This window comes from Hemiscyllium ocellatum, chromosome 4, assembly GCF_020745735.1.
Source record: "Hemiscyllium ocellatum isolate sHemOce1 chromosome 4, sHemOce1.pat.X.cur, whole genome shotgun sequence".
NCBI classification, from domain to species: domain Eukaryota; kingdom Metazoa; phylum Chordata; class Chondrichthyes; order Orectolobiformes; family Hemiscylliidae; genus Hemiscyllium; species Hemiscyllium ocellatum.
The window spans coordinates 15,780,801-15,794,115 of NC_083404.1; positions in this window are offsets into that span (position 1 = coordinate 15,780,801).

Genomic DNA, 13,315 nt, shown 5'->3' on the forward strand with positions numbered 1-13,315 from the left:
GGATGAACAGCTATAAAGGATCATCGATCAGGTCACATCAGAAACTTCATGAGACAGGAAATCCTATAAGAATTCAACTTCAGGATTCTTCAGTAGCAGAACTTTGAAGAGTAAAATGACACAAGGATAGAAGACTGAACATCCAGAGACAGACACTGTTGGTTGGAAGCATAACTAAATTCCACCACTAACCAGGTAATAGTCAAATTGAGTTGTGAGGCTTAACTTGCTGACTTGACAGGTCTTATTTTGGCTGCTACATGCAATAAAGGTCAAGCAATTGTTTCATTATTTGATTGCTTGCAAAATTTCGTAATAAGTAGCTGAACTAAAGGTAGCTTGTCACAAATAACACACAGCTTACAGTCTGGGGGGTGGGCTACAGTCAGATCTCTAGGTCAGGTGAAACATGCCAGTTGAGAATCTACACACAGTTCAGTCAGGGCTCCAATCAAACATCAGTTGGAATTGTCCAGCCAAGTTGTTCCGAGAAGTGTGGGGCCATTGTCAATTTTGGGGGCACCCCACCCCCCAACCAGCCAATGGAGTGCATCCAAGCCCCTGGATTGATAATGAATGCTCCTTTTTACTTACTGTGCTGGGATCCCCTGACTGAAGGCAGTCTTCTTTGGGCAAACTGAATACAAATCTCTTTAGTCTTTGACCATTTTGTTGATGTGGTGAGGCTGGTAGTTGTCGTATGCCAACATCTGTAGGTGGGGGTTGCATGTAGTTTCTGCACATGGAGTGTGAGTAGAGAAGCTTATGTCTGCTATTCAAGATAGGGCATTATCAGTGGTCTTTGCTTAGGTAAGTGGGAGTACCCAGTTCTGGAGGTAGAAGTTAGCATGCTGGAATGCAGAATAGACAGTAATAGTGAAAGGGTGATGCTCTATGTATAAGGGAAAGAGACAATGTTGCATCAGAGGTCATAGATGACAAGAACGTCATAGACTGTCACCACCCCCTGGCCTCAATGGGGAATCAGTGCAACATGATGGTGGGCATGATAAATCTGAGGTGGTATTCTTGACAGATGAAGTTGTAAGTCATATTGGTGGGTGGAAAAGTTTAGAAGTGCAATACTGATGGGCTCATCAGAACATAGGGCTGGAAAGTATGATCAATTGTGCTATCAAGCAGCATCTGCTTAGCAATAACCTGATCACTGATGCCCAGTTTGGGTTCTGCCAGGGTCACTCAACTCCTGATCTCATTACAGCCTTGGCTAAACCATGGACAAAAGAGCTGAATTCCAGAGGTGAAGTGAGAGTGATAGCCATTAATATCAAGGTTGCCTTCAATGAGTGTAATATCAAGGAGTCCTAGCAAAACTGGAATCTTTAGAATTAGAATCCTTACAGTGTGGAAACATGCCTTTTGGCCCAACAAGTCCACACCGAACCTCCGAAGTGTAACCCATCCAGACCCATTCCCCTACCCTATATTTACCCTTGACTAATGCACCTACCCTACACATCCCTGAACACTGTGGGCAATTTAGCATGGCCAATTCAACTAACCTGTACATCTTTGGATTGTGGGAGAAAACTGGAGCACCCAGAGGAAACCCACACAGACATGGGGAGAATGTGCAGACTCCACACAGGTGCCTGAGGCTGGAATTAAGCCCAGTGCTAACCACTGACCCACCGTGCCCTCCCTCCCTCCCCCCCACCCCCCCACCCCCCTCCTCCCTTTAGGAATCATTGGGTATCAGAGGCAAACTCTCCACTGGTTGGAGTTTCACTTGGCACATCGGAAGATGGTCATGGTTGTTGAAAGTCAGTCATTTCAGCTACAGACATCTCTGCAGGAGTAGCTCAGGGTAGTGTCCTCAGCCCAACCATCTTCAGCTGCTTCCCTTCCTTCTATCATAAGGTCAGAAGTGAGGATGCTCGCAATGTTTGACATGACTCTTCAGTTACTAAAACATCAACATAATAACCAGGCTTGGGTTGACAAGTAGCAACATGCCACACAAATTCCAGGCTATGACCATCTCCAGTAAGAGACAATCTAACGACCACCCTTTGACATTCAGTGATATTATAATCACTGAATTTCCCCACTATCAACATCCAGGGGATAACCAGAAACTCAGTTGGATTCACCACAATGGTTACAAGAGCAGGTCAGAGGTGAGGAATACTGCAGTGAATAGCTCACCTAACTCTCCAAAGCCTATCCATCATCTACAAAACATAAGTCAGGACTGTGATCGAATACTCCCCACTTGCCTGAGTGCAGCTGCATTGTACTGTGGCCTATAGATATTTAAGAAGACAGCTCACCACGACTTTCTCAAGGGCAACTAGGTTCAGGCAATGAACACGGGCAGTAAAATACTGGCCAGCCATTAATGCCATGTCCTATGAGTGAATAACAAACAAGTAGCACCAATGGTGGGAGGCCTTAATTGCAACATGAAACTTACAATGAGCACTTTCAGTATAAATGTAAACATAGAAATTAATGTTGGGAAAAGCTGGCAGGAAATAATTGTAAATATAAGATTTTTGATTTGTCACATTGTCATATAAATATATAATTTCCAATTATATATTTCCTTAATAAATGTAGACTATCTGATTTTGAAAATGTTTCACCTGTGATTTGTGAATACATGATCCCAGTACACAGCATTACCTACTGGGTGATTATATCAAGAAATCATGAAAATTTGACCTATAGTTTTATATTATAAAACATTATGTTATGTGATCCATTAATAGTTTTGCTTCGAAACTAATTACACAGAAATTACAACATAGAAATATGCTTTACATATGCCTCCTCCCAAATCTATTTTTTTTCAATACCACATCAAAAAGTCTTTCTATTGCCCTTTGCTTTATGAACATATTTAGTTTCCACTTAAATACATCTATACTATTTGTCTCAACCACTTCATGGTCACAACTTCCACATGCTCAACTCAAAACACATGTTCAACTCTGTAATTTATTTCGTGTGTAGAAGTTAATCTGTGAAATATTTTTTATTTGCTTATGAAAATGTGGGCATCACTGACCAGGCCAACATTTATTGCCCAACCATAATTGGTCTGTTGAAAGCAATTGTGAGCTGCCTTCTAGAACCGCTGCGATCTTTGGAATGTGGGTCCACCTGTAGTATTTTTAGGTATTATTTAATATATGGTTTTGACCATGATAGTTTTTGACAATTTAAGCAAAATACATTAGAACTCCTCAACGTATTGGTTAAGCCATTATATAGATCCTTAAACAAACCTTTGGTACAACAGTTTTGTGACAGCTTAATGCCATTATGTGGAACAAATTTTTGCTGAAACTTTGTTTTTAATGCATATTTTTTGACTCATAGGTGCAGAAAATTATGTTTGATCTGACTATTTAATCCGAAAATCCCTGGCAAAATTTTATGTCCATTTAAAGTGTGAGCAACAATTTCACAAATATTATCTGATTTCTATTATGTTTGAATTGATTACTCGATTGCCATGATATAGAAATTTATAAAGTGCACGTCTGTAGCTAAATGTCAGTTATCTAACACTATTGCTCAGTTATGAATTGTTGAGAATTACATCTTGTAGTCTTGTAATTATTTCGACAGTGGTGCATTTCTGTATGCCTTAGTAAAATTGTAGAGTGTGATAGGGTTACATAGATTTTTGGGAATTTTGGGAGACCTCGGAGTAATTTTGCTTATATTTGGACAAGTTTAATCCTGTTAGGAAGAAACAAGAATCTACCATTACTGTAAAATTAGCATTATTTTGACTGTTCAGACACAGTTGCATTTGGTAGCACGAATTTAGCAAGATTGGAATTCCTTGATGCTGTAACTAACAAACTCACCAAAAAACGTGCAAGCATTACCAATAAACAAATTCCTGCAACAGCTGTTTTTATTCTAAACATGCATTGTTTTTGTGTGTCTTATTAGAGCATTATATTAAAATACTGGGAAAAAAAAGGAAAAATAATAAGCATGTTTTATGAAATGATGCATACTTACCTTTTATTGATGTGGTTACTTTCTAAATAAAAAGCTTATTTAAGCAAACACAAACGTGGAATTGTACACTATAGTTGTACCAAAATTAAGGGTAGAAATTATGTATAGTCTACCAATAAGGCTGGATTATTCTGAATATTATAATATGATTATATATAACAATTTATATTATATGTAATGACATATACAATGAATTATATTTTAATATAAATTTATAGGAAAAATTTCAAATATTTACCTTTCCAATTGTTGGACTTTGTTTAAATAATTTCACATGAAAATTTGTGTAATGATTTTCATGATGACCTGCCATCTCAAAGCACTTTAAAACCAATGATATGTTTTTGTTGCATAGTCGCAGTTATAATATGGCAATCACAACAGCCATTTATGGCATAGCAATTTTCCCCAGAGAGCAATGCAATCTGTTTCGCTGATGTTGTTTAAAGCTTAAATATTGGCCAGAACTCCAGGGATTACAAAGTTCTTCTTTGAAATAGTATCGTGGGATATTGAACAGGCAGGTGAAAGTAAATTTTAAAGCTTCAACTGAAAAACTGATCTCCTCTGACAGTGCAGCACTTACTCAGCACTGCACTGAGTGTCAGCCTTGACATTCATGGTCAAGTCCTGGAAATATAAAATCTTGAATTTAAAACACTGAAAGGATAGTGCTGGCACACATCTGATTATGGGTTGCTAAATTCTAAATATGTAACTTACCATTAGACCATAAGACACTGGAGCAGAAGTTAGGCAATTAAGCCTATCATGTCTTCTTTGTCATTCAATCATGGCTGATAGGTTTTTCAACCCCATTTTCCCCTTTACCCAATAATCTTTGATCTCCTTGGTAATCAAGAATGTGTCTCTGTTTAAAATATACTTAATGACTTGGCCTCCACAGCTTCCTTATGGCAATGAATTCCACATATTTACCACTCTCTGGCTGAAGGAGCTTCTCCTCATCTCCTTTCTAAAGGGCCATCCCTTCACTATAAGGCTGTGCCGTCGTGTCCTCATCTCTGCTGCCAATGGAAACATCATCCCAACATCCAGGCCATTTGATATTCTGTTAGTCTCAATCAGATCATCCCCTCATCCTTCTAAATTCCATCGGGTGTAGTCCCAGAGTCCTGAAATGTTCCTCATATGTTAAGCCTTTCGTTTCTGATATCATTCTCATGAACCTCCTCTGGACCTACTTACAGGCTCCCGTGTTCAAAATGTTTATTTGGAAGTACTAGCTTTCACAGCACCTGATGAAGGAGCAGTGTTCTGAAAGCGAGTACCTCCAAATGAAACTGTTGGACTATAACGTGGTGTTGTGTGATTTTAACTTTGTCCACCCCAGTCCAATACCAGCACCAATACATCAAGGCTCTCGTGTAATGTTCTTGCAATTCTCCATTTGTTACTTTAAAGATGAATTATATTGCTTTTCTGTACAAAAAATTAAATTTACAAAGAAAATACTTTCAGATAATATAACTAGGTTGAATTAGTTTCTGATGAACATTAAAATGTATCAATATATACCTCTGGGCACAATAAAACAATAGTCTTGAAAATTGGCTGTCAGCAAAGCAAATTATCCCTGATACAAAAATAGCAAGGTGAATCACATTTTATCTTGCCTATCAATGTTTATCATGTACTGTGAGGACTTACTACTATGCCATGCCTGTCCATCAGAAATGGAAGTTGAAAAACTGTGAAAATATCTCATTTACATGGATGAATACTGTGAATTCATGTATAGATATCAACCAAACTCTGTTTTGATTTCAAAACCATCTACAAAAATCAAACACTCAATTCTGTGATGCAGACGACAACAATTTCTCTTCATCTCTTTGGTAATAACCATAGCAACTACAAAGAAGGAAAGTTTAAAGCCTGATCAGATTAATCATCAGATATAATTATTATGGAATGGTACAACAAGACAATGACTATAGAAACAGAGCTTATCCTGGTGTGGTACTAACATTTGTTTAACCATATAATCTTGAGTTTAGTTGTCAGTTATTTTTAATGAGATATGGGCATTGATGGAAAGGTTAGCATTTGCTGCTTATCCCTAATTACCCTTGAACTGAATAACTTACTTGGCCATTTCATAGGCAGGGGGGAGGGGGCTATAGAATTGAACACATAGATTTGGATCTGGAGCCACATGTACACCAGACCAGGTCATGGAATTTTACAGTAATCAACAGTAGTTTCAGCACACTATTACTGAGACCAGCTTTCAGTTCCAGAGTTTGTATTTACAATTTATTGAAATCAAGTTGCACCAGTTTCCATGGTTGGACTTAAACCTGTATCTCCAATAGGTCGCCTGCGCTTTCAACATGTCACTGCAAAAAGGTTAGAATCTGTTATAACAGATATAATAGCAGAGAATTTAGACGTATAAAATATAATGAACAGTGTCAGCATGGCTTTATGACAGGATTCCTATGCCTGACAAATTTATTAGAATTCTTTGAGGAGATAAAAAAGGATTGATAAAGGGAATTCCATAGAGGTAATGTATTTGGATTTCCAAACTGCATTAGTCAAGATATTGCAAAATGTAGAGTCATCATGAAAGCCCTGAATGGGCTGGAATAGTCAAACCACAAGGTAAAAGAAATACTCAGTTGTTCTTTTTTTAATTGATTTCCTGACAGATCTGAGGGGGTTCTCCACTCACTTTCAAACTTGCCCCAGTGGGAGCTTGAAGAAGGTGCAGAACTTGGATCCCAACCCAATGTCACTTTTAGAAGATTTAACCTCCACTCACTATGGTTGTCTGGCAGCTGAGGCCATTACTTTTGCTCCACATATTTGTAAGTGTGGTGAATGTGCTTCAAGATGGAGAGTCTGATGTTGGCCCTCCTGTTTTGAAAGCCTATCTATTGTCCTAAATGGATGGCAAGCACGACCAAGCAAAATTGACATTGGGTGATTGTTAGTCAAATTCAAAAATATGATGATATTCTACATGGATCCATGGTAATTCTCATTATTGAACTGGAAAATGTAGCATTATGCGCCTTCTTCACAAGTGCATTTAAAACTCATTGCTTGGTTGGAATTCATTATTTTGCATTCTGTTCAGAAGATACAAAGCGAATTTGTATTTTGATTTTTTTGTCAATAATTATTTCCAATTATGTCTCCTTCAAGAAATTGTTCTATAAAATGTTTCCTGTTTATTTTTTCTAAAATTTGTCCATGAGCCCAAACTTGAGAATGTGCCCTCAGACAAAGATGGAGGTTGCAAACTTGGTTAAGAAAAAAGACACTTACAAATTCTGAATCAGAATGCATGTGGCAATCATAGGTGAATTGTTAACATAAGTATAAATAATTCATGCAACCTGATAGCCATTAAAGAGAAATGTTTTTGGAAGGTGACTGTAGCAGAGAACAAAATATTGAGGAGTATTGATATTTTGAATTGAAAGAAAACTAACAAAGGTTGTGGGGTAGCTTTGTTAATTAAGGATATCATTCCTACAGTAGTGAAAGACGACTATAGTTCGAAAGAGCAAGATGAAGAATCAATTTGATGTTTCCTATGTAGGAAATAGGAACATAGGAACATCAGTAGACCATTCAGCACCTTGAACCTGTTCTAACATTCAGTAAGATCACAGCTGGCCTGCGGTCTAACTCCACATGCCTGCCTTGGACCCTTATCACTTGATAACCTTGCTTAATAAAAAATTGTCTATCCAGAATTGAATTAATGTTGACCACCATTAGAGGAATACAATTCCAAGCCTCCACTACCTTTTGCATGTTGAATTGCTTCCAAACTCTCTCCTGTAATTCTTAGACAATGCCTGCTGCTTCTAGAAATTTCAACCAGTGGAAATAGTTCATCTTTATCTACCTTGTATTTCCCTGTTACTATCTTGAAGACCCTCAATTAGGTCACCCCTTAACCTTCTAAATTTATAGAGAATAAAGGCCTGATTTATCTATCTCACCCCATAACTTAACATTGAAATTCAGGTAGATTTCCTTGTAAACCTTTGCTGAACTCCCTCATTGGCAAAAACATCCATCCTAAGATGTGGTGCCCAGACTTGCTGACAGCAGTCTAAGTGTGGTGTAACTAAGGTTTTCTATAACTGCAACATAACATTGGCATTGCTACACTCCAGGCCTTTAGATATAAAGGCCAACACTCCACTTGCCTTCTCGATTATTTGCTGTGCCTATTTGTGGTATTTTAAAGAGCTTTGCACCTGAATCCCCAAATCTCTTGACTGTGTGCCTTCTAAAAAAAATCAATCCTTTTTCGGCCTTGCTTAAATAAAAATCCATCTGCCACCTAATCTATTGATATCCTGTTATAATTTAATGCTGTCAACAATACTGTATATAATGCTGCCCAATTTTGTGTCTTCAGCAAATTTTGAATACTTGACTTTTTTTAAATGCCATTACCACATTGTTAATAAATATTGTGATAAGAGATAACTTGTGAAAATAGCTGTAGGTCTCCAATTAGTAGTTAGACTATAGGACAAAGTGTATCGGAAGAAATCAGTGGGGCATGTAAGGAAGCCCCTGCAATAATCACAGGTGACTTTATTCAGATTGGGCAAGCCAGATTGTAAATAACGCAGAAAGTTAGTTCATAGATCATCCATTGTGAAATTTTTTACAGCATACATTCTAGATCCAACCAGGGAGGATTTATTCCATATCTGGTATTGAGCAGTGCAATAAGATTAATCATCAATCACATGGTAAAGGAAACCATGGCATGATAGAATTCTACAATTTCTTTGAAAATGAGAAGTTTGATCCTTCAATTACAATGATATAAAAGCAGAGCTTGCTAAAGTGGATTGGAAAAGTAGATTAAAACATATGGCAGTAAAGATGCAGAAGCAGACTTTTAATTAAATATTTAGTTTTCTGCAAAGAATTATTTTAGTGAAGAAGGAAGATTCTTTGCAAAGAATGCATCTTCTGTGGTAAAAAATGGAAGTCAACGTTGCTATCAAATTGAATGGAAACTGTACAGTTATTCAAAGGTTATAGCAAGTGAGGAGGTGGGAAGGATTTTGAAGGCCAGAAAAGAACGTCATTAAAAAAAAAAGTAGACTATGGGTGAAAACTAGCTCAAAAGTTAAAGAAAATAAGTAATTCTACAACTATTGAAGTGAGAAAAGATTAACTAGGTATTGGTCCTCTAAAGAGTGTAGGCAGAAGTGGGTACTGTAAATGCTTGAGATTAGAGTCATTCCTGATAAAGGACTTTTGCCCAAAACATCGACTTTCCTGCTCCTCGGATGCTGCCTGACCTGTTGTGCTTTTCCAGCACCCCTCTAATGAGTGTGTCTGGGAAATTGACGATGGAAACCAGGAAGTGGTGGTCGTGTTGAAGAGATGTTTTGTGCCTGTTTCCACTGTGGGAAATCTCCCAAAGGCACATGGAATTCTAAAGGTAAAAGTGAAATAGTGCCAAAAATGTTATTAGACCTATCATCTGGCAAAACCCCAGGACTATATGGCATGTATCTGATCTTAAAAGAAGGAGCTGCAGAGATTGTACAGTCATTCATCACAATCTTCCAAAATCCAGAGAATCTGGATTGGATTGACCCAGTTGTTTAGAAAGTATATATTAAACAATTATTCAAGAAAGGAGAAAAAACACACACAATCGCTATTATTAAAGAGGTTAGAGCAGGATACCTAGAAGATTATAGTGTGAGTATGTAGGGTAAACATGATTTTGCGAAAAGGAGATTATCTTTAACTAATTTATCAGACATGTTTCATTGTATAGAGTGATAAGAGGATGGGATAAAGGAGAAGCTGTGAAAGTGGTGTATTGGATAAGATTTCACATCAACGTACTACACAAAATAAGACCCCTAAGTGTAATGATAACATATTAGCATGGATAAAGGGTTGGTTAGCCAATAGGAAGCAGAGATTAAGCATAATTGGTATTTTCTCGGTTGAAAATCTATAGCTAGTTGAATACTACAGGAATCAGTGCTGGGGTCTTAACTATTAACAAAACGAAATTGAGAACTGCAGATTCTGGCGATCAGAGTCAAGATTAAAGTGCTGGACAAGCACAGAGGTCAGGCAGCATCCGAGGAGCAAGAAAATTGACGTTTCGGGCAAAAGCCCTTCATCAGGAACAAGGCTGGGAGCCTCGGAAGTTGAGAGATAAATGGGAGGTGGTGGGGCAGGGGAGAAGGCACCTGAGATTATGATAGGTGGATGGAGTTGGGGTTGAAGGTAATAGCTGAAAATGTGTTGCAGGAAAAGCGTAGCAGGTCAGGCAGCATCCAAGGAGCAGGAGAGTTGATGTTTTGGGCATGCGCCCTTCTTCAAGAAGGTGATAGGTCAGAGAGGAGGGTGGAGTGGATAGATGGGAAAGAAGGTTGTCAGGTGGGACAGGTAATGAGGACGGTGCTGAGCTGGAAGGTTGGAACTGGGGTAAGGTGGGGGAGGGGAAACAAAAGAACTGGTGAAGTCTACATTGATGCCATGGGATTGAAGTGTCTCGAGGCGGAAGATGAAGCATTCTTCCTCCAAGAGGGTGATAATGAAGTGATGATGGAGGTGGCCCAGGTGCTGCATGTCCTTGGCAGAGTGGGAGGGAGAGTTGAAGTGTTCAGCCATGTGGCGGTGGGGTTGATTGGTGTGGGTATCCCGCAGTTGTTCTCTGAAATGCTCTGTGAGTAGACGTCCTGTCTCCCCAATGTGGAGGAGACCACATTGGGAGCAACGGATACAATAAATGACATATGTGGAAGTGCAGGTGAAACTTTGATGGATGTGGAAGGCTCCTGGGGCCTTGGACGGAGGTGAGGGGGGTGTGTGGGTGCAGGTTTTGCAATTCCTACGATGTCAGGGTAAAGTGCCAGGAGGGGAGGGTGGGTTGTTAGAAAGCGTGGACCATATCAGGTAGTCGCAGAGGGAATGGTCTTTACAGAAAGCGGAGGGCAGTGGGAGGGAATATATATCTTGGTGGTGGGGTCAGTTTGTAGGTGGCAGAAATGGCGGAGGATGATGTGATGCATACGGACGTTGGTGAGGTGGAAAGTGTGGACCAGGGGGGTTCTGCCCTTGTGGTTAGAGGGGTGGGGTTCGAGAGGCAGAGGTGCGGGAAGTGGATGAGATGCACTGGAGGGCATCATCAACCACATGGGAGGGGAAATTACGGTCTTTAAAGAGGGAGGCCATCTGGTCTGTTTTGTGGTGGAACTGGTCCTCCTGGGAGCAGATGTGGGAATACGGGATGGCATTTTTGCAGGAAGTAGGGTGGGAAGAGGTGTAATCCAGGTAGCTGTGGGAGCCAGTGGGTTTGTAGAAAATGTCAGTATTGACTTGATCACCGTTGATGGAGATGGAGAGGTCTAGGAAGAGGAGAGAGGTGTCAGAGATGGTCCAGGTGAATTTAAAGTGGAATGTGTTAGTGAAGTTGATGAACTGTTCAACCTCCTCGTGGGAGCACGAGATGGCGCTGATGCAGTCATCAATGTAGCGGAGAACGAGGTGGGGAGTGGTGCCGGTGTAATTCCGGAAGATAGACTGTTCCACATAGCTGACAAAGAAGCAGGTATAGCTGGGGCCCATGCTGGTGCCCAGTGGTACCCCTTTTGTCTGGAGGAAGTGGGAGGATTTGAAGGAGAGATTGTTGAGGGTGAGGACCAGTTCAGACTAACGAATAAGAGTGTCAGTAAAAAGGGTCATCAGGAGAGGAAGGAACAGAGGGCTTGGAGGCCCTGGTCATGGCAGATGGAGGTGTAAAGGGACTGGATTCCATGATGAAGATAAGGCATTGGGGGCCAGGAAAGCTGAAGTCTTGGAGGAGGTGAAGAGTGTGGGTGGTGTCCCGAATGTTTGTGGGGAGGTCCTGGACTGGGGGGAATAGGACAGTATCGAGGTATGTGGAGGTGAATTCGGTGGTGCAGGAGCAGGCCGAAACGATGGGTCAGCTGGGGTAGTCAGGCTTGTGGTAGGAAGTAGAACCGGGCAGTGCGGGGTTCACGGACTATGAGGTTGGAAGCTGTGGGTGGGAGATCCCCTGAGGTGATGAGCTTTGTATGGTCTGGGAGATGATGGTTTGGTGATGGAGGGTGAGGTCATGATCAAGAGGGCAGTTGGAGGAGGTGTCTTTGAGCTGGTGCCTGGCTTCAGCGGTGTAGAGGTCAGTGCGCCAAACTACCACTGCAGCCCCCTTGTCCACCGATTTGATGGTGAGGTTGGGATTGGAGCAGAGAGAGTGGAAGGCTGCGCATTGTGAGGGTGAGAGGTTGGAGTTGGGGAGGAGTATAGACAGGTTGAGGTGGTCATTGTGCTGGCGGTAGTTCGAAATAAAGAGGTCGAGGGCAGGTAACAGACTGGTATGAGGTATCCAGGTAGATGGGGCGTGTTGCAGGTGGGCTAAGGGGTCTGCGGAAGGTGGGTGGGAACCTTGATTGAAAAGGTAAGCTCAGAGACGGAGGCAGCATTTGACATCAGAAAACATGTATTCAATTCATCGATGTGTGAACAGAGTGGGATGAAGGTAAGGCCTTTGCTGAGGACTGATCGCTCATCTTCAGTGAGGGGAGGGTATGGGAGATAGGGTAAACACAGCAGGGCTGGGAGCTAGGGCTTGGTATAGGACTGGAGCTGGGAGTGTGGACGGAGTCTGTGACTGGAATGGATGTGTTAGTGGGGGGAATGTGGGGGGGTGATGGCACCTTGTGCTCCCACGAGGAGGTTGAACAGTTGATCAACTTCACCAACACATTCCACCCCGACCTTAAGTTCACTTGGGAGAAAGTGAGGGCTGCAGATGCTGGAGATCAGAGCTGAAAAATGTGTTGCTGGAAAAGCGCAGCAGGTCAGGCAGCATCCAAGGAGCAGGAGAATTGACGTTTCGGGCATAAGCCTCCCTTCCTTTCCTGGATGTCTCCATCTCCATCAATGGTGATCGACTTAACACTGACATTTTCTACAAACCCACTGACTCCCACAGCTACCTGGGTTCCTCCCACCCCACTTCCTGCAAAAATGCTATCCCTTATTCTCAATTCCTCCGCCTCCACCACATCTGCTCGCAGGAAGTTTCAAAGAAAGAGAAATGATATAATCAACACATAGAAGGTCCTGAGAGGACTAGCATGGTGGATTCTGAGAAGATGTTTCTCTTGTACGAGAGACTAAAACTAAGAGATGCAGATCAAGAATAAGAAATCTGGGTTTTAAGACAAAGATGACAGCAAAAAATCACGTGATGAGTTCAGGCAACATTTCTTGCAAGGTCCAGATTTGACCAGGATGTTAG